Below are 26,584 nucleotides of genomic sequence, written 5' to 3' on the forward strand. Positions count from 1 at the left end.
GTAGGTGCTGCGCCATGTTGTGTTCACGGAGAATTTATTTCTACTGCGAAAGCATGTTAGAAGATCGTGATTCCAATAGACTGCATTCTGTGCGGAGATAAAATTTTGGCCATGTGGAATGAAGCTGATATTTATGACGGTAGAGTCCGTCATCTATGTCTCCTTATCGGACGTTGATGCGAGGTATCTAAACCGACTCTGATAAGAGAAACATGCAGTCGGGATACTGAATCTCATTTGGTCACGTTCTTCCACCATCGTTCGGAATGTAGATATTAGTGACCGCAGTCTCATATCGTTAGTTTCCAAGTCTTCGTACTACAAATAACTCTCTTGAAACATCATTGGTGGATTCTACGTATTTAATCCTAAAATGTGCCTCTTGTTTGGGAAGCAATTATGATAACATTGTGTGGTTCATGCGGGCCTAATGCGTTTATGACGCTGTTGGATGCTATTCAATTCATAATTCGTTGGATCGTGCACCGAATGCCATTCTTATTTCCGTGCGTTAAATCGCTGATGTGATTGTGGAAAAGTTTTCCCGAGAAAATTCAGTTATCAGCTATTATTTTAATTGCTTTTTGGTGTTTACGTTTTTCTGTAAGAGTTGAAACTTCAACTGCGATACAAATTATCTGGGCATAGTGTGCCTATTTGGGTGATTGTGCTAAGAGATAGTTATTGTTCTTGATAGTGGCGTAACAGCCGAAACCGGTTGTACTTTATAAATAAACTGTGGAAGTAACGAAGTGTCTTTCATAGTTAATATGGATCCCTTCCACCTCGTACAAGCTTCAAGTTTCGATTAAAATTCAAAGAGAAGTGGAAAAATGGGAGTGGTAAAATGGAAAATTCTTGTATCTACTCCGCAAAGTGTGTGTCTAAGAATATGTTATCATCTCTTTGCTGATAACATATTTACGAACGTTGTATTCTCAGTCATTTATGACGCGATATATGTGAACAGGATTCTTTTCAATCATTCGTATAGGTTGCTTGCGTTGATTGAGCGCAAGGATAATTGGTGAAATTGGCTTACTGAAAGTGCTACTACATATATTAATTAATATACCTTTCTCGCTCTGTAGTGTCACTCTGTCCAATTCCTCAGCTCCTGCTCTGTTGAGAATTTGCGATTCGATACCTTTAATGATTTTTTGTGGCGCCTGTTTGATCCAAATGCGTCATGGTGACATTGATCCAATTTCGATTCGATTCAAATTAAGGATTTCGGAGTCACGGAAGAGCATGCTCTGTTTGAATTTCGTGCTTCAAGCGTCAAAAATACTTAGGCGAGAGGTGCGTTCTCATGGGTGAAGGAATGAATTATTATCATAGTTATGTTTTAGAATTTTACCCTCCTTCGGTTGTAGTTGTATCGTATCTCCATTTAGTCTATCTTTGTAAAATAGTAAACAATTAGCTTAATTTATTGCTCACGGGTTTGAATGCCTAACGTTTGTTGTTTACATAAGCAAAATGTCTGTATGTATTCCACTGTTTATTTATCCAAGTATTTATCAGCGGTCAAAACTTTTTTATTTTCATATTAAGTTTGAACTAAAGTGTGAGTGATAAAGGAATTGGAGTTGCATTATTATTGAAATACCCTTTTGCCTAATTTTATCTAATCGTTGACAAATTTCATGTTTTTGTTTGTGTGACTAATTGTTGATATGGTAAAGTACTTAAGATTGGAAATGGGAAATTTTAATTTGTCTTAAAAATGACTATCATCCACTATAAGGTTTAAATAGCCAGTGAGGAGCTAACATGCCGTTCTTGAAATGATATTTTGAATGTTTTCAAAGAAGACATGTGGTTGGAATTAACTATTGATTGTGAGGTAAACTGTCACATACATCACTATTAAACTTTGAATTGACGCACCTGATAAAGCGGAAGTTACGAGTTTAGTGTATTTTCATTGTGTATCATGGAATTCTTGACTTTATAATTTTACTAATTTTTTCCATGTAGTTATTGCTTACGAATGAAGGAATCTGGTTTGATCGTTGGTCATTGTGTTAGTATATTTTTTTGTTGGATTCCAGTTTGAATGTTGGTGATGTAGAGATTTTGAAAGGAAATGCGGGCTAGCTATGGGGGGAATATTTATGGCTAGGGCTCGTTATGTGCTAACATTCAGCTAGTGAAACCGAGTTCGTTCTAGTTGGACTCCATCCCGGTTAACCCTAATTCGAGTTAAGTGTTTTAAACGATTTCAATGCGTAGGAATTTTGAACGGAAACGAATTTATTTATTACGGCTGTTGCCTAAATCATTCAATATGTGTTTCAATCCAAAGGTTGGTATGGGTAGGTAGGTAAGGGTAGAGTACAACCCAGACTAAGTCATCGCCATGTGGGATTCATAGATTCAGATTCACATTTCTTATCCCTTAGCCACCTCGCACATTGAGAATTTTTATGGCGAGTTTCCAAAATTTTTACCCGGGATTTGAACCCAGGACTACTCTACGGTCAAACGTTCTATCTACTGGACCACCACGATCCTTAATTGGTTTAATCGTTTGACACGAATTTGGGTGATCCTTGTTTGTCTCATAGTTAAGATATTATTTTCCTATAGGGCGATTCTTTGCTTGAAAACCTTCGGTATCGTTTACTATATTAGCGTCATTGCACTCAACGACGTACCGGGTATGCGCAATTATCGTCCCAGGCTTTTTTTCATTCCGCTTTTGCTTATTCCAATCGCCAGAATTTTTTGATTACTAGATCATCATCATCATCACTGGTCAAGTTATTATAATCATTAAAAATTGCCATCACTTTTATTTACTTTTCGGAAACTGTTAGCCTGAATTTATGAAAAAACTCAGACGTTATGAAATTTATGGGCACCTATACCTATGTGTAATTTGTAGCTGGATCCACCATGGCTATTTGCCAAAGGGCTACCGAATGAGTCGTTCGAATTTCAGGGTTGACAATGCAAGAGGAGGGCATCATTCTCTCCTCCGACCTTGGTACTCATATTTGTTGTTGCTCATAAAGCGCCTGGAAAGTGTGACAACGCCTACGGGAGATTGCTTTTAAGATTTAATGATGCTTATTGAGCTCTGTCGCTATCCTAAAGCCAAGGGTTTTACCTGGTGAGTTGTTTTCGCTATGACCACTATTTATTACAGTTCGTTGATGATGCAATCTCCGAACTATGAAGTGGTTGCAGAATTTATTTTTTCACTGCAACGTGAAGACTCTTCGTTGTCCAAATAGATGGAATGTACGTCTTCGTTTTGCTCTTCTAACTTACTTTTCCCCCGTTATATTGCTTAAGAGCAAGCTAAAGAATAACTCATTTTATTATTTTTTAATGGTTCCAAGTTTTTTAGGGTATCAAGCAGTAACTTAATTTTCAGTGGAAATTGAAGTTTTTATCAAATTGTGTCTAACACGCCTGGCCCACGATAGAAACTACGTTTAAAGGCGAGACAACGGTAGTTCAACGACCTTTGTGGCTAACACTGTTTTCATTGTCTCGAAAACTGTTTCGTATTTTGACCTGCAGGTCTTGAATTGCTATTGCTCTTTCGCATGAAGTAACGATGGAAATATGAGTGTATGAGCAAAACGAAGGTAATTGTCAAAGTATGGTGATTTTTAGCATAAAGTTGACTCATCTCTACCTTTTTGAATATTTACACCCAAAAATAATTTTTGCAGGTGAATAATAGTGCTAATTGTCATAAATTATTTGATGAAGAATCACAGATGATCGTAATATGGTGTATGAGTAAAAATATAAAGAATTAATTTTAACGGCAAGTGTAATTGTGGTATCCTCTTAGTTTGCTATGGGATAATTTTACCGACTTGCTATGGAGCCAAAAATTTATGTGGTTTTTCGCAAGATTTGCTGTTTCAATTTTATGCTGTATAATTTTTTTTTGCTTTTTTATGGTTGTTATTCCGTCATGAAAGCTACAAATTTTTCCTCTCATTGTCCGTGTGCCATAAGCCCACCATGAGTCCTAGATATTCTTCAACGGATTTACCTTTTTTTAAGATGCCCTTCTCCGAAAATTGCCATTCACGCTGGTCGTATTACGCTTCTCATTCTCATGTTTCAATGGAAATGCATTTCGCAATCCCTGTTGTTCGTCGTTATATCTCGCTGTCACAATGGAAGTTTTCATTGAGTCAGATTCTTGGATTTTTCTATATCAATATTTTCCCCTTAGAAATGCTTGATACTTATGCATTCATTGAGTTGAGAGTGGTCTTGTCTGAGGATACGTTCCTGCCTCAAGAAGAGTTAATCTCCAGTGCAGTCTCTTCTCCTAGTCTCCCCGAAAGCTGAAGCCTAAATAGGGTTGGTAAAGATGAAGGTGTGTAAATATATGTATTTCCATCTTGCCGCGATTACTTCTTTTAATATCCCGAATGACATTTGGGAAAACTTTTGTTATTATTTGAGGTAGTTATTGGCCTGATGCCTGCTATTCGCGATTCCAGCCCGGAAGACGCCAACTACCGGCGAAAAATGTGCGTGAATTGATCTGTAATATCTAACATGAATTTGAGCCTTGAAGTTCTTGTAATAGAGAACTCTTATTATTAATATGTTCAAGGGAATGTCTCAAATGACGTTCCATACGTACTGTTTTGTGTTTTATTCGCTTATACTTAAACTAATAGAAATTTTTTATCTGAAACTATTCTTATAAATTTCTTTAACATATTCAATAGAGTTGGGTATTTGTCTAACATCTATTTTTCATGAGGGTCTATTTCGATTGTCATTTTTAATGAGTTCTCAATACGGCGTGCTAAATGTTTTCGAGGAATAGATTTAAAATTATGGACAGACATCACCTTAATTGATATGGATTTTTCGCCTTTTCATTTTTCATAGCATAAGTTTCTTAAAACTCTTAAAAAAAAGGATCTCTTGTTGCTCTCCATGGATACATTTTGTCTCAGCATGTATACATTATTTATATTCAGGCGCGTAAATAAAAGAAATTGATAAGCAGATTGGCTTACAATATATCCTTATCATCAATCAATATCCCGAATACTCTTTAAGAAAGTTATGTTGTTATTTGAGCTAGTAATCCGATTGATGTCTGCTATACCTGCACCTAGGATAGTACTTCCGTAGGAGTTGTCCTGAGTATAGAACTTAGAAAGACTTATATTTTGATTTTCAAGAAAAATGTACTCGGGTATAGTTGCATTGTTGTAAAACACATTTGCGCAACCTTGTGTCAATCATTCGTTCAAATGGAATGTTTTGCCGCGTGTCATTGTGTCCCATTAACTATGATAATTTTTTCCCTTTGATAAATTACATTTATAAAACTTGAAGCTTACCGTTACTGTCGAATTTGCATTGCAGAATCGTCGGTGTCACTCGTTTATTTTCTCCTTCGGCTGAGAAATTAATTCCACGACTAAAAGCCTCTTGCTTGCCATTCCACGATTTCCAATATCTCCTGGGACTTGAAATTCGTTTGCGTAAACAACTTCAAACTCGTGCCCTAAATAATGTTCGTGCGTGTTGTGTTTTATTTAAAAGACCCTTTTAGTTTTTAAGGCAGCATCGTACTCCAGGGTTGTACATCGTACATGACTTGCGGTTTTGTTTGAAAGCTCTTTCCTCGTTTTTCATGAAATATTTGATCGCAGAAATCCAGGCATTCGCCGGTCGGGTCTGATCAGAGAAGCGGTGAAAGAAACCTCATTCAAGTTGCGTTGAGTTGCTTCATTTTTTAGGGATGGGGCGTCATAAAAGCAAGCGTGGTTGGAGTTAAGTTAATGGGATATTTTTTTTCGTTAGCATTATTTTTCAGCGAGTTTGAAGAGAATATTAATATTTACCCCCTTGGGAAGTACTTCCCTCTTTAAGTGAATGGGTTGAGAAAAGTTTCCGGAATTAATCTTAAGGCTTTTGATTTCAAGACTTTTGAAGAAATGAATCAAAAATTATAGATATTCTTTCAATTGTACACACGCTATTTATCTTGGAAAGTCAAATTGTATAAAATAAGGGACAATGTGATTTACTGTGGTATTGATTGTAATATCGGTTACGTAATTGTATGTCAATATGGACATTGCATAACGAAGGCAATCGTGCCATATTCTCGCATTTTTGTCTGCAATACAGAGCGTATAATATGACTCTGCATGAGGGTTCTCTTGGAGTTAGTACCTTCCCATTTCATTTCCTGGCGAGGGGCGATATATTTATTTTTACATCGTTCACTGTTTGCGTTCTATGATCTTGGCGCTGCAGAAAGTATTTTCAACATTTGGTGGTATATGATGGTTAGCGCTCGTAGAGTTGCAACTTCCCATCGTCTTGGGAAGGTGGACGCTGGTCGTAGAAACTGTTTCGTATGTATTTCCGTTTCTTTTTTTTCCGGTGGCTGCCATCTTTTTTTCTGCGTAAAAATGCAATTAAGTACCGTTCAATTCGTAGTCAAAATGGCATATATTACATTTATGGTCGAAATGTTATAAATTAAGGAAATTCCATTTTTCTAAATTTTTATTTCCGATGATATGTCACTTTGTATTTTACGAGCGTGCTACGCCCGCTCCCAGCGGGCTTCCCCCGCTCTTTGCAATGCAGGTCCACAGAGGAATAGGCGCGTTTCTAATTTTAAAATGTAGAAAAAAAGGCAGGGTCTTATGAACAAATTTAATTGGAATGTTCATGTACAAATTGAGGTCAGAGGACCTCTTTAAACTCAACATTGGAAGTAATCACACTATCCTCTGTTAAACGCACATGATGACTCATACTTACGTATCAACAGGAGACTTGATTGTGGAATCAGCCGCATTTTGATAAAAGTTATTTAAAGAATGCGAGCTATAGTTGCTAATGAACAAATGTATCAGTTTGTGCGCCGTTAACGTCAGGAATATTTACGGGTTTTTGTTTTTTTGTTTTTTTTTTAAATTATTTAAAAACCAATTTTAGGAAACAATAGCAAAATTTAGGAAGTAAGATATGCCGTCGCATGTTCTCTGATAAATTCTGTGCATTTTCGTACCTCATTTGTAGAGTTTGGTTGCGTATAAGTTGAGAAAAAGGTATCCATACAGTAGAAATAATATAGAAGATAGACGATATTGCTTACATGGTTCTGTTTTTTAGTGAAATTGGATGCCTTGTCTTTGATATGTTGAAGTAAAACGCGCACGGGTGTCACCTTTCATGAAGATTATTTGAAGCATCAAGAAGGGGTCAAGATGAATACTGCAAACAATAGTCGAGCCGCTGTCTTTCGAGATACCGTCGATGCGTCGCCAAGGAGTAAAATTTAGGTTTGAAAAGTTATTTGCATTCCCGACGATGTCAAAAGTTCCACGTTGGTGAGGTAATTATTCTCTCACTTCCATGCGGCACTTCTGTTCAGTGGAATTCTTCGAATTGCGCCATCAGACACTTTCATCGACCTAAATATTTTTTCGGTCGAGGAACCCTCAAGGGAACATATTTATGTCAGGGTAACAATTAAAGATGCTTTCAAAGTACAATTTCCCTTATGGTTTTCAGGTTCCATTTTTCACTTGTATAGGGGCATGATTTGTGCTTTGTTTACTTGATTTAGTTTCAATCGATGATAATTAGCGTTGGGCCGGAGCCTTTGTTGCATATGAAATCGAAGAGGAGCATTGATGTCTATAATTATCCATACGCATAGAATCTTAAAATAGTTTGTGTTTAAACGGTATGTACGTTGGTTTACTAGCAGATAATTACATGACATAAAAATGGCTGTCGTAGATTTCCACTTAATTATGCTAGCATTGCTAGTTTCAATGTTTTTTCTGAAGATGACCCAAAAGCGACGAAACCAGTTGTACTAGTAGGATAACCGAAAGTAGACATATGCTATAACCTTTTTCATTATTTCATATAATTATCTAGTGCAAATCACCAATTGTGGATCAATGCTCGTCGCCTTCTTACCAATTTCTTTTGTTGTTTACCTGTTATAATTTTTTTCTTTTGAGAATGTATTGAGTGTCTATTCAAATTATTATACCCAAAAGTAGCTTCAAATCAACAAGAGAAGTGACTGTGTATTAAAACTCAATCGCTACTCATTGATTAAAAAAATCAATGAAATAATTGAGCGGATGTTGGTAACCAAAGGAAAAACGATAAAGAAATTTATGCCCACATTGTTTCCTCGCGTAACTCGAGGTAGAACGCATAGAGTGAGAATACTTCACTTGAACGTTTGCATTGCTTTATTTACTCTATAACTCCACATTTGATAAAACCTCGTTCGATATTTGTTTCCAACTTCAGAGTTATTTGATCCTATAAGTCTTGAGTTAAAGGTAAGTACTTAATGATATCATATCAACTCTTTTCATTGTCAATTTATTGTTATCAACTTTCTTGATTATCAATAATTTATAATCGTTGGCGGGAATAGCTAAAAACACGGATTTTTTGGATAGCGTAACTCATCCTTTCTATATAATGCTGCGATTGCTTGATTTTGTTTTAAATTTTTAAGTGCGTTGAATTCTCAGTTGTGAGCATAAATCTGAACGATAATCAGGAAGAAATATTAATTTTGTCCGGATATGCAATGCTTTACGAAATCAGAGTGTACACTTTGATCCATGTTACTTATTATAAAGAATATTTCAAACAGCTTTTTAAGTGGCAGTTCTGAGGATGTAGTTTTACTATCTCCAAGACTTTTTGAATAGAATGCATCTTATGACCATTTGAGTTTGCGTCTTGTTCGATGATTTGCGTCGATTTTTTTGATTCGAAAAATTCCAGGATCATCAATTTTCACTGTACTTGGCACCAATTCTGAAAGCAGTAACTATCATTGTCTGAACATGGCGCACACTTGAAGTGCTACGGAATTGAGGGCAAACACGGACGGTAACTTGGAAAGGTGGCATTTCGTTCAAGTTCACCAAAGGCTGCATTTTTAAGGCTTTAAATATGTCACAGTGTTGACACAAATGAGCGTAACATTTCTACCAGTTTTTAACCATCATTTGATGAGCGTCCGTTCTAAAGGCAGTGGTACTTATTCTTTTAAAAATTCTTTTTTACACACACATGATTATTGATGCCATTAATATATCTTATATGGATTAATTATATTTCTGAACCATTTATTTTTAATGATGTCATATTCGAGCTAAACTTGTCGAGGAAATGATTCAGATGTTTGATCTTCTTGGCATAGAAATGGAATAATTTTCACTTTTGGAGGTAGAGAAGCAGTGTATAGAGGCTCAGAATGAGGGGGGATTTTTCCCAGCCGATCAATATCGTGTCAGGTGCTATCTAGTAGGTTACGATGGCGTTACCGCTTGTCGGTAATCCGCTTGGGGAATGCTTTGTTCAGTTTCTTTTTCGAGTAATGGTTTATCATTCATGTAAGAACTCGCTTTTTGATTTCATGGAAAACGTGAATGGAAAGCATTTTTATCGCGTAATGGAATCAAATACATGCTGATCTGTGGGCTGACTGAGGGGAGAAATATTTGCACCAACTTTTCCATTGTGTATATCTTGCTATCGTCTTGGAGTTGTTGATAGTAGTTATTTTGTGATACTCATGGTCACTCTGATAATGCTATAATGGATTTGGTATGCTCAAGCGTGTTTTTGCCAAATTATCTTCGAAAGACGAGGAGAAACTACGCAAATAATTGTTGTGATGAAAATAGCGCCGAGTAAAATTACTTTGATACCTGTGAGGATAGATATCACCCTATTGTTGGCTATTAAATATTTACGATACGGATGGAACTATATCACTGTGTTTCCTATTATTTTAAATAAGTAATGATGCATAGGTAATTATATTAATTTTAATAATTAATTATGTTATTAGGATAATTAATAATGAGTAATGGCTTTGATAACTAACTGCTGGGTTGTTCTTCAGATGTTCTCCGAAGGTTTAACTCGGATTTGAACATGGAACGCGCTAGTATTTATAATTTTCTCCAGATATTTTCCTAAAATTGGGGAGAAAGTACCTACTGTTCCCCCTCCTCCACCCTCATGGTGGAACATATTGGATACGTTGATAACAAGGACTGGATTCCTTATGTTCCCAATAGACACGTGCCACTTGCTTCTTTATAGTTTCACCTTCAAAAGAGAATTGTTTTGCAATTATTAATAAACTACTAACGTTGGACTCACTTACTTTTAGGGTATCATCAGTAGCCCAGTGTATAACCCACCTGCCGTACGCGTCCAACGTGCCACTTCGGTACGTATCGAAATGATGGTTCAATGGAAATATTTAGAGCATGCCGGTGGGATAATTGTATTTCTTGGCGTTGAAACCCCGAATAATTGATGTAATTAATTCTTTCTTAGCTTAATCTATGCTAGCGGCAGTTCGAACAGTAACAGCGTCGGTTTGGTGGTAAGAATGTGGGATTCCCATCCCAAGGAGCTGGGCTCAAAATTTGTCAGAAGAGGAGATTTTTCAGGGGAAACCTAAATTCTGTTCTGGAGGGCACTTCCGGTACAGTACAATGTCCGTTGAATGGGTCGTTTTGGTTCTATGGGTACCGTGCTTGACACGGAGAATTTTTTACGATAAAACTGGTTACTATTATAAAGATACCAGTAAATAATTCTGCTACAAATACCTTCTAATGAGTCCATTGTAAAAGCATAATTGACTCTCTGCCTCGGAAGTCAGCGTCGCGAAGCTGATTCGTCGGCTCTTGCGTAAGTTTTGCCACGGTAGAAACAGATCTTAAATATATTTTTACCTATTTTTCCGTTCATTAGGATTACAAAAAGGGAGAAGTATGCTTATTTTTACCTTTACTCTATATCTCAATTCTGCTTCTAGAAAGAGCCTGAGAAAGAATTTCAGGGTTGATACCAAGAGTGATTGTGACGCTGAAAATGGAAGTATTTTTTTCCATCGCCTTTCGAGTATTCGTAATCGTTTAAATATGCACTACCGGTTTTATGTGCTTATGATAAGAAAACTTTCCCCTAGTTTTCCAATACGTCAAAGGCAAAGTGATAGGAAACCTGATACGTCTGTTTTCTTTCCACATTTCATCCCACATATCTCCTCGGATTCTTGTCGCCTCCTCCAAATGCAAGGTGTGGTTCCTGCCTCCGTATCACCATGGTGTTCGGTCTTGTTTTGATTTAACTCAATAGCCAAGTTTTCCTTCAGCGCGTATATATTTCGCGAGAACTAAAGGCGTTTATATGCATAAAATAGAGGGGGTGATCTAGTAGGATGGAAGAGGGAGAATGAAGGAGAAAAAGGAGCAAAAGGCGGGAAGCATGGCATGCAGTTCCTAAGCGAAGAAAAAGATTTCCGAGCCTTATTGACATTTGAGTCGTATTTATGGTGGAGCATCGAGTATTTACCCTACCCTTCTCCGCCACGGTGCGCCATGGTTTGCCCCGTGGAGATCTAAGGTAACTCTAGTCGAGTGAAGGACAATTGAGGCGGTGAGAAGTCAAGGGATACTAGTGATTTTTTTCTTAGCAGAGTTTGGTACAGAAATTAGGTAAAGATATCAACTTTATAATAAGTACTGTTTTTATTTTCAACTTAATATCAGCACAGAACAGAGATTCATGGTATCCTTTGGACACCATGTTTTTGTATACTTCTGCTATCAATTTCTGCACCTAACTTTATTTAGAAAAAAATACTTTAAGCCCTTGGCTTCTCACCTCCTCAATTATCCTCCAAAACCCACTGCGGCGAGTATCTCGCGGCGTTCAGGGAGGCAAACGAAAAATTCAAACCCTGACACAATTGTTGTCTTTTGTCCCACGACAGCCGGCATTAAAAAAGGTAAGACTCTCCCCGCCCCAAAATCATCCTTCTTGCAGTGCCGTCAGCTTTCGCGAGGACTGTATATCTGCTCAGTGATCTCTCTCCTGTCTCTTCTCCGTGAGACGTTCCGAGAGGACGCGCGCGAGTAAACAAGCAGACGCGCGCGCGTTATTGCGGAATCTTTTTATCCCGTTGCGTGCGCGCGGTATCGTGTGAGTCGCACACGTCCTCTCCTGCTCTTGCACGAGTGATTTAACGTTCCTCTCCGCTATAGTAGACTTTATTTTTCTCCCATTGAAAAGGAAGTTGCTCACGTTAGGGTTGTGATCACATCACTCTCGCTCGACCGGACGTACTCTATCGTTTAGGAATTTCAATGCGCATAGAGCAGACTCGTGTCAGCATCCTGTTTCTGAAATTTGATAATTTAACTTTCCTATATTCTCAGATGTTAAATGTTTCTTTTAATTTACTAATTTCTGATCATTTGCTAATAACTCGCATAGTGATACGGTGGCCTACCTATTTTTTATTTTTGTCTTGATTCTAATGGTTTAAAAAACTAAAGGGGAGTTCTTATATGCCCCTCCGGTTTTTTTCGTGATTATACTCTTTTTAAACTTATACTGCCATCAAAAGGCATGGGCATTAAGTTTTCATTTCAAATTCAGCCCGTTTCTCAAATTTGAAAATGGTGCCCAAGTATCTTCTTAGATGATTACGTCATGTATTTGAAGTAAGGGCTTATGTTGAAAAAGGTGTAACCTGTGTACTTTCATTACTAAATTTCAAGATAATATCAATAGTTTCGAACGAGTAATGGGTCACGAAAAAAAGAGAAGAATACGACTAGTCCAGTCATGCGTCCTCTTAATATTGGTTTTTATCACAGAGGGCATTTTTATTCAAGTTAGAAGCAAAAAGTTTTCCCAAAATCACCGTGAGAGCCTATATAAATGTTGTGATTTTCAATTGTGATTTGTATATTGTACAGTATGGAAACACCAAATTTCAATTCGTCGGGGGGATCGGGTTGGTGTGGTGGCTAGAGTGTTGGCTTCCCACCCGGTAGGCCCAGGTTCAAATCAACAGTCAGCGGCAGAGAATTTTCAGAGACTGCCCGATCCCTGCTTGAATGTTGTGTGGAGGACATTTCAAGCGCAACACTCCGTCCGTCGGATGGGACGTTAAGCCGTGGTCCCCTTGGCGCCTTTCGTTAAGAGCAGGCTAATGCCGACGCCAGGTTTCTCTCCACCCTTCCTTGCCTACCCTTCCCTCATGGCGCAAATGACCTCAGCTGTCGGTCGCCTTCTCCAAATACCACACCATCAATTCGTCGGAGACGGCGAAGTACAACTGGAAGGGCTTATGTTGAAATCCTTACGTTATTTCCTCTGGAACCTCCCTTACGAGGACGCATCTCAACCTCTCTTCGGGTCGTATTTTTTGTATTTTACCGACGAATCGATCGCTTAAAACTTACTCTATCACCTTGAAATATTTAGGGAATATATATGGCAGAGCTTTTTCGACATTCACCTATATCTAAAATATTAAAATTTTACTTTAAGAAAATACTGAAGTAAAATCTTTTGGCAAATCTTTCAAATTTACGGTTCTGGAAAATGTTGGCAAGGGTACCCTATATGTACCCTAATAATTTCGAGAGGATGGCGCTGACTTAAAAAGAGTATTACGTGACCAAAAAATGGCCGTTCGAGCGGGAATGTTGCATCCTCTTTTAAATTTCCTCCCCGCGCCTCTTTATTTTATTTCTCTTCCTCGGTAGCGGAAGATGCACACGTAGTGGTTGTGGTCACGTCACCCTCTTAAGGATATGGTGAGGTGTTGCGGGTGGCAATGGAGGTGTTCGGGGAGGGGAAGTACGTGAAGCTGGGTTCTTGCGTCCGTCTGACGGGATTATTGTGGAGGAAAGTAAAAGCGGATTGCCTGGCCTTTTTTCCCCCCCTCGGTCGAGCCCGACTCGAGTGTTTAGTCATCGTCGTCGCCCGCATTCATCGGTCTTCTTCGCTCCCCCACAATGACGGATCTCTCTCTTCCCGCAAGTCTAGCGTCCGTCCTTGAGATAAGTTGGTCCATGAGCCGAGGGATCATCGGATGGATGACCTCACTAATTGATTTGAAAGGTGAGCGCTGTTTTTTTTGTGCTGCATTGTGATGAATCAGGCGCCTTCGATTACGGCTTTCGGTTTCCTTGGCTGGTCAATATGGGTCCTTTATTTCTCTATTAGAGAGGCTGGATTTACGTGTAGGCTGTGGTAGTACTATCACAGGTAAAAAGGTAATGAAACTTGCCCTACGGCGCTCCATAAATAAATCGTTTTCCGAGCGAGGAAATGCCTAAAAATATCTGTTAGGAATCGATGTGCTCTTTGATATATTGCAGTTTTCACGGGAAATATTTTAGTGCTGTATTGAGTTAAGTTGAGGGTCCAATCCTACAGGTTATGAGTGAAATCCCAGTTCTTGTTTTGATCGAGTGAGTGAGTGACTTGGGGTACGTTGAACAGTTCACCGAATTGGACGTTAAATGAGAATCCTTTTGCGTATGTCGTCGAGAATTTTCAAATACCAGGTTCCAGTGACCGGAAACCGTGAATATACACTAATCTACACTAATCGCTTACCAGTGTCGCTGTTCAAAATGAATTCGTTAATCTCTAAGCGGCCAATCTTATTTAATTTTTGGTTGGTATCAGGTTTTGTTTCAAGTGTGTATTTAAATTGATCTTAAACCTTCCTCCGTAGAAAGTCGTGAGAATGGTGCCCTTGGCCAATGATAGCCGTCATCCTATGGAAACCAAGAAGTGTGCAGTTATTTTTTCAATCATCGTCGACCTTAAGAATCCCTCGGTACGGCTCTTTGCCTCACATGTACTTGAGCTATCACTTCTTGCCTGTCATTGATTTCATTCCTTCCTTAAACGCCCTTAATAGAGAAGAGTATGAACACACTTCGGCATTGGGTGAGCGCTCATGGTGGCAGAAAGAATTAATGAATTAGGAGAAAACTGGAGTAAAGGGGAGCCTGCTTATACGATGTATAGTTAATAACTGATTGCTGTGGCTAAATGTATTCGTTTATGGTTTTGATGATTTGGGAATTTAATATTGTTGAAATAAGCCCAATATATTGCTCAATTGATCGTTTTAAATTTTTAGGGTGCGTTGGCTATCAGGGAAGTTTTGTTTGATAACGATTGTTTCTTCGTGAAAGAAGAAATAGAAATTAGGAATTTTAAATTATTATCATTACAAAAGTATCGTAATTTTAAGGAAAGACTGAAAAATAAACCTGTACATAATTAAGAAAAATACAAGAAATAAAGGCAGTTAAGGCCTGTAATTCCATTTTTTCAAAAAAAATGAGAAATTTGCATCATATGATGTCGTACGGGTTATTTACGTAGCTGTTAATATAACTTACTTGTCTCCATTTTATTATGATTATTTTCACACGGTTTCACAGGGTTTAGTCTGGGTTGAGTTCAAACCCTCATCTACCCAAACCAGCGCTCGACTTGAATCACGGAGTGAATGATGACTATTTCGTCTGTTGAAACTCTATTATTCTTGTTAATAGCTTGACATTGTTAGCAAAGTTATCGCTCACAACAGGTGAGTTGAAAAAGACTTTTCGTATCGGATGATCTGAAGAGGGGTGATATCAGTGAAGAGGTATCTCTTAAGATTTTAGCGACCTTTCTCTTATGTGCTAATGACTTTTATATGTAATTTAATCGGTTTTTATATTTTAACTTTTTATAAAATTTAAGATGGTGCATTGAATGTATCCGTCGCGTGATTTTAGTGCCTTTCATTTGAAGGGCACTGCAGCCTACATTAGCTAGCATAATTATTACTCATTACGTTATTTAACTTTATTTGGGGAAAACTGAGATTTTTTCTCTACTTTTTGATAAATGTCATTAGAATTGGTGAATAATTATGGTTCAGATTAAGATTTTCATCAATTTTACTCGAAGTTTAGGTTCATTATCTTATTTTGCGTTTTATTTGTTAAAATTTTTTAGTATTCAGTGTAGGTACTGTCATTGATGCGATCCTCTCCAATGTCAGATTATTGAATTGTCGTGCCTTAGATACCTTACCCTACGTTGGATTTTTTCACTGTCGCGGGCTCATTTTGCCATTGGTAGGATTGAGCGAAACTTAATATTCCAAATACGTTTGAACCCGATTCTGTCCATAAACAAGGAGAACTTGTGCGTGAAGAATAATGCCAGGGGCTTAGCGTTTGGACATCATTTCAGCCAAAATGCTCTTACTGAATATTCATGAGCTTTGTTTTTTCATTAAGTCCTCGAAATTCCTCGTTTTGTGGTTCCGCAGGTATTTCATCCCATTATAGCGACGTGCTTGTTTCTGAACTTCGGGTGAGTTGTGATGTAACGGTGTAGTTCGCATATATTGCTTCCATTAATAAGGATAAATGGTCATTTTAAATTGGGCGACAGCTAGTAGAACGTGCTCTGAAAAATATCACCATAGTAGCTAATGGATACTTCCATCCACTTCGCACCAACGTTTGTGAGACAAGAGTATTCCTAAAGTTTTGCTTGCGTGCCAGTGTATCCGAGGCCATATTTTCCCTCCAATCTCTGTAGATCGTTCCTCTGTAGATCGATGACTGTTGTAATTCTATTTATTTTTATTTATTTCAAAAGCCCACCTACAGACATTATTGCCAATTTACAGTGGCGCAATAAAAAGATGAAGTTCTATGAAAATTTGTTAAAATAGGCAAGCTTACTTCTAGTCAACCCGGCTAATTTAGGTGAGTATTCCTAAATTTCACTATGCACGTATGATTTAAGAACTAAATCGTATCCCATTCCTTCATTGATTCTGACTATATCTTTCATCATCTTACTGGAATGAGCATGTCCACGCTCAGCTATCCTCTGGTACTACTATGAGAACTGAAGAAGCACCCACGTGGGAAGATATTGAACCGGCGTCTTTCTAGTTAGCTGACGAGACGTGAAGGATTTATCTTCGTTTTCATGAATGAAAACTTCCATTCTTCGTCTTTTTTTTTGGATCTCATTAACTCACTGATTTATGTTTTTTCGTCTTCTTGCATAAATTTGAATTTACATTTTTAGAGGACTAGAGCTGCTTACCTTTCTGTCTGATTACATATTGTGATCTGAGTATGAATCCAAATAAGCTTATCTCTACTGTCTGGTTGTTTTCCCTTATCTCTCATTGTCAGCTCAGAACTCCTTTGTCAGAAATGCGGACGCCCTCGCTTTTGGTTTACAATGGGTTTGTGATGGCCTTAAGATCACGTGCTCGTACCTGTACTCTCGAGCCTGTACTTCGATGCCAATGGTTCCTCAAAAGAACATACACATCCCGGCGTAGAATATAAAATGGCTCTTCTACTTTTTTTAATGAAATCGTTCGTTTTTCCTATCAAGTGGCTCCACCGGCTTAGTGACCGTATTGGTGAGTATCATCTGCTACTGATTTTGCATTAAACTTTTTAAATCAATCACGCTCGTAGTGAATTCGTTCTTATATTCCGTATGTACTTTATTGAGCCCCTCCCCATTTACATTTCAGCCTGTTTGTTTCCTTGCAATTTAATTTTTTGTGCATCTTTTCGGCCATTTTATCTTGAGTGCTATGCAGAGAGTAATACTTGGGAAATACCAGCAGAAGGAAATAAAGTTAATTATAACGGGATAGTATAAATATTTGTATTAAATTCTATTCGTTGGATGTTTATATAAATATACTTATATTGATTTGACTTGTTAGGCAGGAGTTATCAATCTAAAGTATTTTTAGAGAACTCTTTTCAGCTGCTGGAGAAGGCACAGATAGAAAAGGACAGGTTATTTTTATCGTGAACACCGTGTTTCCATAGGTGACGTGATTGGATTTACTCCCTTCAATTAAATTTTTTGTTTGTTTATTTCGCAATTTATTCTTGCAAATAATTATCCAATAAAATCCAGAAATGGGAAAAATTTCTTTGAATGGTTGACCATTTCTATTTTCATGTCCCTTCATGCCCCGATGTTATTACATGGGTGTAGGTATACACTGCAATGAAGTTCGATGGACTTTGAAGATTAAATTATATATCAGAATATATTCTGTTTTGGATGCAATAAACTTTTATCATTACCTTTCTCTGACCTAGATTTCGCCTATTATATATAATCCGTATTTGCATTATTTTTTAGTTTGAAAAAATTAAAGTTGTTTTAATTTCTCTCTAACTTCTTATTTTCTTAATTTTCGAATGAACAGCGTTTTAAGATCAGTTGTCATTTTTTTTACTTTGTTTTTGTGGATTTTTTTTTGTTTTGGTCGCTTTTAATTCTGAAAGAATATTTCGGTTGTTAGTTTTATGTTAATCTCCCTGGTTCTTTGTTATTAAGTTACCTAAAAATTGTGAGAACCCAACTAAGGATTATGGCTTTGAATTTTCCCGTCCACGACATCTAACCTCTAGATCGAATCAGGCGTTGAAGTCTATCTGGATTTTGATCTACTCATCTCAGCAATGCCATTGACCTAAAAACATCTCACGATGTGCTTCCTCTCCTACAGTCTCGGAAGCCAAGTTTACACGAGTGAATTTTTCCATGGCTTGAAGATGATCTGAAATCATGATTGCTAGTGGCTCGCTCATCAACAGAATTTGTTCCCATCGTGATGCTCTCATATCTTTTTTGTGATGTGTATATATAACTTATTCGTCGTAAAAAAATAAATTCAAACAGATGTCGTGTAAAACTGGAATTAGTCGCTGTATATTTTAACTTCATTCCCTAATTCTATAAAAGCTAATAGTTTCCCGTACATTCCCGTACGTCCCGTAATTATATTTTTTCTATACTTAGTCTTTTATGATTTAATTATGTTTAAAATATTAAGTTCATTTGAAAGATTGACTCACGACCGTTAATGGAGAAAAATGTTTTGGCTTTTTGCCCACGATTTATTTCAAATAACTTTTGTAATGTTGATACTTTGAAAATTCATCATTTTGCTCCCTGCTTCATCCTCTCAGTATTTTGGTGCGATTTTATGGTACTTCGCTCCCCATATTTGTTCAAACTATATTAGTGCACGTTTAAATCGAGTTCGTTTGTTTCGCCTCACATTTCTCACGCTAGTATGTTGTTCACCTCAGTTTCTCTTTGTTAGTTTGTCGTCTTTGTCCATTTGATGGCCATCTTTCTTCTCGAGACTACACTAGAATTGGGTTACCTAATAAAGCAACGAAATGAGGATCTAAACTGTCTCGATCTTATTCCATTGCCAAAAGGGAAACTTCATTCTGAAGTTAACTAGCATTAAATTAGGGTTGAGGGGATCATGCATAATGCATTAAGAAGCGGTTGCTACTTGTTTAATTACCGCGAAAGTAGAAGGCTTAACGCAATAGCATTCCTCCACATTTCAGTCCCGGAAGTCAGTATCACTGTTTCGACTTCATTCCGGAAAGAGCTGACTCAAACTATTGCTAAGGATACTGGATGTTGCAAGCATCTTTCTAATCCTCATGATGTAGTCTCATGCTATTTAACAAAAAAATCCGAGTAGAATCGTAATTTGAATGTCTATGCTTATTTTTTTCGATGTCTTGCGTACGACTGCTAGTTATCTTCACCCATTTTGCTGGTTATATATATAAGTATTATATTTTCCATTATCCATAGTGTCATCATTGAAAATTTATGTTAAATAATATACATGGAAATTCTACTTGTAGTATTAATGTGCAATACTATAATAATTTTATGATGTGCAAATGGTATTTACGTTTGCTTATCTGGTATTCATTATGAAATAGAGGAAAATGTTTTTATATGGTACCTACATTTGAGTTCGGAACAAATACTGTCTCCTTGACTTTTTCGCTGCTAGGTATCCTTTACATTACTAATTGTAGTTTTCGTTATTAGTAGTGGATTCTCTCTTATTAATTTATAATGTCCTTCCAGCTTTCATTTCTCTTTATATTCTTCAAATGTCAGGTTGGCTGAGCTCTCATACTTATATTTTATGGACAGAGGACGACCTTTTCTTGCTTTTTCTCAATTATTGTATGCTCAATGTTCTGTAACTCAAATGAATTAGGCTGTTTAGAGGAGTGTTACCGTAGGCTCTCATAAATTAAGGCGAGCCCACGTATATTGTCCTCGAAAATAATCCGAACTCACGATCATCAAGTTGCTGATTAATCTTCCAACAAGGCTGCTCCGCGGGCTTAAACAAACTCAAGCTTTTGAAACGGCCTGCTACGTGATTTCGTGTTAATGTGCCAGGATAGGGATTAGAGCTTAGTTCCTCTATGAGTGTTTCCTTTTTTAAAGATGCAGTTATTGATTATATGCTGTTGTTAATATTTTATAGGACCCTATTGCTTAGAATTTTAGTGTTAGAGTTGTTACGTTAATGTTGGTTGTTTTTTATGTTAAGACCTCCATTACAATACCAAACGTATATTTTGTGGGATTAAAATTGATGAAATCCCTCTTTCCTTCATCATTAAATATCTTCCCAGTTCATTATGTTCCTATGGAAGATTATTTCTCGTTATTATTTTACAAAACCCTATCGGGAGGATTCTCTTTGAAGAATTTCTGGGTGATGATGGGTGTTGTTATGTGCCAAAACCTTCGTAACATTATCAAAAGCACATTTTGTGTTAGTGCAATTTTTGGAATCTCTCAGTTTTTCATGCATAGTGTCTTCTCAGTTCATTATTCTTCCATTTATATTCTTCAAATTCCAGTCCGATTGAGCGAAGGTATGACATGCAGAATAGGGAAGTGCACTAGTGTTTCAAATGCACCAAACACATTTTTTAAATTAGAGTTCAGAATAACATAATGTCGTAAAACCACAGTTTAAATCCTAATAGTGAATACTTGATACGAGATGACCGTCTGAAATATGGAAAAATTCAAAGGCCGCTAAAACGGGTGTCCATGTTGAATATTGGCCGTGACGTCACAAGGCAGTAGCAGAAGGCAGCTTCTACACCGTTTAGTTCTACCACTATTATTGCATAGAAAAATTACAGAATTTGAGGGTATCCGTTTTTTGCTGTCATAAAATATCTTCAGAATATATATGAGGCTGCTTCTCTTTAGAGTAAACGACTTCATCATTGCGTAATATATTAATATTCATTTACGTGTCAACTTCAAGTTTGGAAAGAGTAGTACGAATAGCACATTGAATCTTTAATAAATGCATGATGGCATTTATTTTTCGCTGGGTATATTTTGGCACAATGCCGTTTATCATGCCAAAACTTTTTTTGTAAGAACCGAGTCAAACTAATAAACCTATTTCAGACGTTTCCTGCAAGACTTATTCGTTGCGTATGTATTCACGCCGCGCCGGCCGGAACGTTCGCCCTTCGCTACTAGAATCATGGGATGTTAGCCTTATTTCCGAGCTGGCTGGTTGTTGCAATGGTTCGCTGTCCAGAATGGGTTCAAGAAAAGATAATCTTGGTTGGGAGAAGGAAAATTCCAACGATTTATAAATGGTATACCAAACTTTGATGTATTTATTGTAACTGAATTTTTGAATAAGGAGGACAGGGTCAACGCTCCATAGAAATGCGAGACGTTAAGGCTAACAAGGGGAGACCGCGTACCTTGCTGCATCTTTTTCAATTAGGGCGTTAGTTAGACTGTAATTAATTCATTTTCATGCGTTACGTTTTACAAGTTATATATATAAATCCAAAATATCCTAACACTCATAATGGAACGGTTGGGGTAGTGGTAGTGTGCACGATACAAGAAATTATCTCATCCGAAGGATCGTGGTTCAAGACTACGTCATGGCATTATTTTTTGTTGTCTTCATTGTGATCACACGGCATCAAGTTTATCATTAATTATAATTGCAGCAATCATTGACATGAGACAATTTTTTTATCATCATAATGGCGTTTAGGTATTTTAGCAGTGTCATTACAAACGCAGAGATACGATGACTACAAGGGTTGGTGTGCGCTAAAATGTTAATTTTTTCTTTGCTTATACTGACCAACTTCCACATTAAAAATGAAAACCACTCTTGCAAGAGCACATACGATTAAAGGCTCGCGGCAAGCAACAATATGTGTACAGGCATAATTAATAAGAACACAAAGCGAATATAAAATGCCATATATCTCGAACACTTGTCATTCACATTACTCCAAAGGGAGTTTACTTACTCAGTACATACCTCAGTACCTTGTACTCAGTACCTACCAGTTTACCTCAGTAACATTGCTAAAAGAACCATTCTGAAATATAATTTCAACTTACAAATAGGATGAAATAAAAGTTGATAACCCTGGATCGGGCGCGCTGGCGTATAAAATACGTCAATCTTTGAAAACCAAGGATTTCGACATTGTACGTACATTCTGGGCTACAATGGTCTCGTGTATTCTTACAATGTACTTTGACTGCCTATATTGCGAGTTTTCAAAGTTCGAGGTATTGTAGCGAATTTTTTAGATCAGCAAGATGAACCCGTCACCAGTGGAGTACAAATTACGCCGCGCGACCTGCCGTGTACCTTTATATCTGTATCACCTATAAATGTACTAATTTCAACAAATAAAGATTAACTATAACAAAAATAGTTTGTTATCATATATGCACATATCATGGGCAAAGTACGCATTTTGCCCGGTCGTGTAAAAAAACAGTCGCGCCATAATTCTTTGATCAAACTACTCTCAGTTTATAAATTACGTAGGTCTACGCGGAAGATGCTATATTTTGACTCAACACACTTTCTGATGTTACTGAGGTACCTATTAAGTAAATTATTATAATATAAATATCAATTTGATCTTACAATACCTTCAAATGATCTTCAAAACAGAATATCATCGATAGGTAAGAGTCAGGAGCAGCCTTGAACCATTTATTCCGTATAGCTTGTGCTTAAGGCACGGGAATGAATATCTTCTCCAGGCTTTTGTTTCGACGTCGAGATGAAATTTGGAACAAAAAATCATTTATAATTCTATTTTGAATTCATGTTTTCGGTACTAGACGACATTTTTAGGAAGCAAACTCCACCGATTCCCGGAAACTCTCGCCGCGCTAAAGAAGGCGACGGAATACAGCGATACTCCACTTGTGACTACTGCCTTGTGACGTCACATCTCAATCAAGATGGAGGCACTGTGTTTCAGCGCAACATGAAATTTTCCGACTTTCAAAACGTTTTAAAGTGCATACCCCAGATGCAGAAAATAAAAGTGACTATACTAATGTTTCTTTTTTAGGCTAAACTTTCATATTCAGCAATAAAAAAAAATTAGTGCACTTCCCTATTGGCATTGCGGCATTGATTTAGTGTCACTCTTTCGTCACTCGTGACCGCATCCTCGGGACTTGAAGGATATTTATTGCTCGGCCGTTAAGTCGAATGTGCCGCATAGCATCCCATCGGTACTTTGTAATCGCCATCTCTGTAATCGTCATTTGTTATGATCTTAAGAAGGCGGTGTCAAGGATTCCGTATTTTTTTTGTGTGTGAGAGGAGCTGAGCCAACTTTCTCCCGTTTTTGCCGCCGGAGTCTTCTTCCTCTACGTGTCCCGAGGAATTGCATGTTTAGGGAGGAGATTTACTCAAGCATCACTCCCTCCGTTCCCCGAGGGAGAAACTCTTGCTTGCCTCCTAATGGTAGTTCTTTTCGGAGGTGTGAGGACATATCTCCTTAAATCGGGCATGATAATTGAATTCTCGTCGTCTCAAATGACCGTGTCACGCGGTCGCTCGTGCTGGTGTGGTAAGCATTCTCCTATCCTTTCGTCGGTAAATATGTGTACATTGGTAGCCGGGAGATTTTTTTGCGTAAGCCCCATTCGTAATGGCTGTGCGCCGTATTCTTAAAAATAATTATCTTTGTTTTAGTTTGTGGTTACGAATGTATTGACCCTTCTATCTACTGTGGTGTATGCGATTGTTGTAGGCGGGTAGCGATCGCGAAGAAAAATTTGAAAAATCTGTAAATTTCAGTTTTTTTGTTCATATAAATTTAACTGGTTACATGTTTCCGCCAGAAGTAAAGTGGATCAAAAAGGTCCTTTCTTTAACGGTATACTGAGGATGAAAACTAGCGTGAAGGTGAGTAATATGATGACTCTTACTTCGTTGAGATTTTTTAAAGTTCTTACTAATCAGGGTAGGTTTATGAAATTGTAGGTTTTTATATTTTCACATCTATCTGTTTTTTAAATTTTATTAGGTTAAAATTAATGTTGTCAATAAAAGGTAACCTTTAGACGACTTGAAAATTCAAAAGTGTAGACGAGAAATTTAGAAATCTGTATCAGTGGCAACCATACATATCTTTTTGTTCGAAAACAGCTGGATATTATGAAATTTTGTTAAATTAAAACCAATAACGAGAAGATTCAAAGTTTTATTTCTCAATTCGCATTGAAATTTTTAAAATTAATGATTTTTTCTTTAAATATAGCTCTAATTTTATGTTATCATTTAGTACTGTATCGTATCTTCTATTTCTAGTATTCACCCACGGTCTTTAATTTTTTCTCAATCGTGTTATGTTTTAAGCTATTTTTTGTTTAGTATTGAATATCACTATTGGAGAATGTGGATCCATGTAAAATCTCGGGAAATATTTGAATAGGTTTGATGCATTGACAAATATTTGTTATAATTAGGAGATCATTGCTTTTCACTGATTTTACTTCATTGCAGCTGATATGATTGAAGTAGATGGATAAGAGATCAAGAGATCGCTAACGTGACAGCCAAAGTAAAATTTATAAGCTGTTTAACCCTTTTACTGCCAGCTCATTTCAGGTGGGATGTACGAAGATTGCCGGGGCTATTTTCCGGAATTAGCAACATTTCAGATTTAAAAATTTTTCAGCTACTTAATTTTATTTAATGCGTCTAGATTTTTTTTCCCAATTCTTAAGATGTAAATATACCTATCTTATAACCATAGGTAGATTATGGGGGTTTGCATAAATTACAGCCGTTGAAAAGGCCACAATCACGAAAAAAAAGTGTAATAATTGGGGCCGATAAATCGGCCCCTGTCAGTTTTCGCTCAACCAGTAAGGGCCGATATATCGGACCGGTGGCAGTAAACGGGTGGCATCGTTACACATTTAATCACGATAATAATTACAAATCACACCCACGTATTTCAGTTAACTTGAAAAAAGTCGAAGTAAAATAATATCTACTATTTTACGCAGTTAAATAAACTTGAAGACACAGAATCCTTGCCCTTCCCCCAAAATCTACCTCCTTACCTTAAATGTTCATATTTTGGAATTTTTCTCCCCTCTGAACCCTTAGAAGATATGTAAATGCTAAATCCTTTTAATGCCTCTAAATTATCTAAAAGTGATCTTAATAAGAGTGGGGCTCTCCCAAATTTCATTTTTTTGTGGGGAAAAACGCAGGTCATATTCGGGTTCAGGAGGTCATTTTACATAAGAATCATTAGGAATGATGTCAGGGTGGTGAAATCGATTTCCATGCTTCTCCAGTGTCACTGGAGCCGCCAAAGAATTTTATTTGGCGCGCCTAATAGCTTACAGCATTATGCATTCTCTTTTTCGGGTGGCTTACATTTTTATTCCTTGAATGCATGAGTAATGCTGGTGGAAAATTTTCTCTTTATATATGAATTGACATATTAGGGTCACCCTTGCAATATTTATTTGAAAATTTCTTGTAGATGTTTTTGCCGCCGATCATAATCCTCAGCTTTGTGCAATCTGAAACTCTGTTGCTGTTCTGGTCGTAGAAGATACACTTTTGTGAAGAAGGAAGCATGGTATCACCTGTCGTTGTGACTTGAAATGTGTGAACAGACTCGTCCGCCGGTCTTAAAATTCGGCGCGTCGTATTAAGAAAGGTTCCGCTCGCCTCAAGGCTTTGGAGGCTTGATAATCGTGCACTATCAACTTAGTATGAGTCAGTCACGTTCACGTAATTTCTTCCTGTCACGTATACCTTCCTCTTCGGTCTCCCATCTTTGAAAATCGAGTGGGATTCGTTTTGATATCAAATGCAGTAATCGAGATTTTGAACGCAGTCCTTTGAGAACTTTCCTCTCTCGCTCAACTGGTCTTATTTTGTTTCATGTATTACTCTTTTCAAACTTACATTTGGACTTTAACTACTTTTAAATGTGGAAAAACTGGGGTTCTTAATTTTAGACCTGGACAAACGTTGACAGAATCTTTCTCTGTAAACTCATAAAAAATTCTTGATGATAACGTAAGTTTTAAACAGGAAATGAGCCAGGTAAGAAGACGAAATACGACCGGCTAAGAGGGAATAATACGTCGTCGTAAAGACGTTCATTGTGATATTTTTAGTTAGGACAAGAATGGGACATGGCGCAATTATCAGTTTTCTTATCGTGGGGATTTTCGAATTCGTTTTAGAAAAAGGGAGAATATTATAAGAATATTGATCGATTAGTTCAAAATATTTCCCTTCCCGTCAATTACTTCGTAAAAATTTAAAGCCTATGATGAACCAATTGGGCTGATATGCCTTGTATTTAGTTTTGTGTTAATTCATTTTTGTATTATTGTGCGAGCCAGAGCGCTTAGTACTTCTCTCTTGCTCTATTTTATTTCACACTTTACGACTTAAGAAAACCTGATCGTTCTTAAGACAATAATTCTTTCTTCAGAGCTCTGAGACAATTTTCAGTATGAGATTAGGAATATTTTC

General features: G+C 37.2%; 1 protein-coding gene across 3 annotated transcripts in view; it reads left to right on the forward strand.

Annotated features, from left to right (window-relative positions):
* Window positions 1–26,584, forward strand: part of LOC124159198 (glycoprotein-N-acetylgalactosamine 3-beta-galactosyltransferase 1-like) — a 118,478-nt gene that overhangs the window by 29,382 nt on the left and 62,512 nt on the right. The gene's annotated exons all lie outside the window — the stretch shown is intronic.

This window comes from Ischnura elegans, chromosome 5 (genome assembly GCF_921293095.1).
Source record: "Ischnura elegans chromosome 5, ioIscEleg1.1, whole genome shotgun sequence".
In the NCBI taxonomy this organism is placed as follows: Eukaryota; Metazoa; Arthropoda; class Insecta; order Odonata; family Coenagrionidae; genus Ischnura; species Ischnura elegans.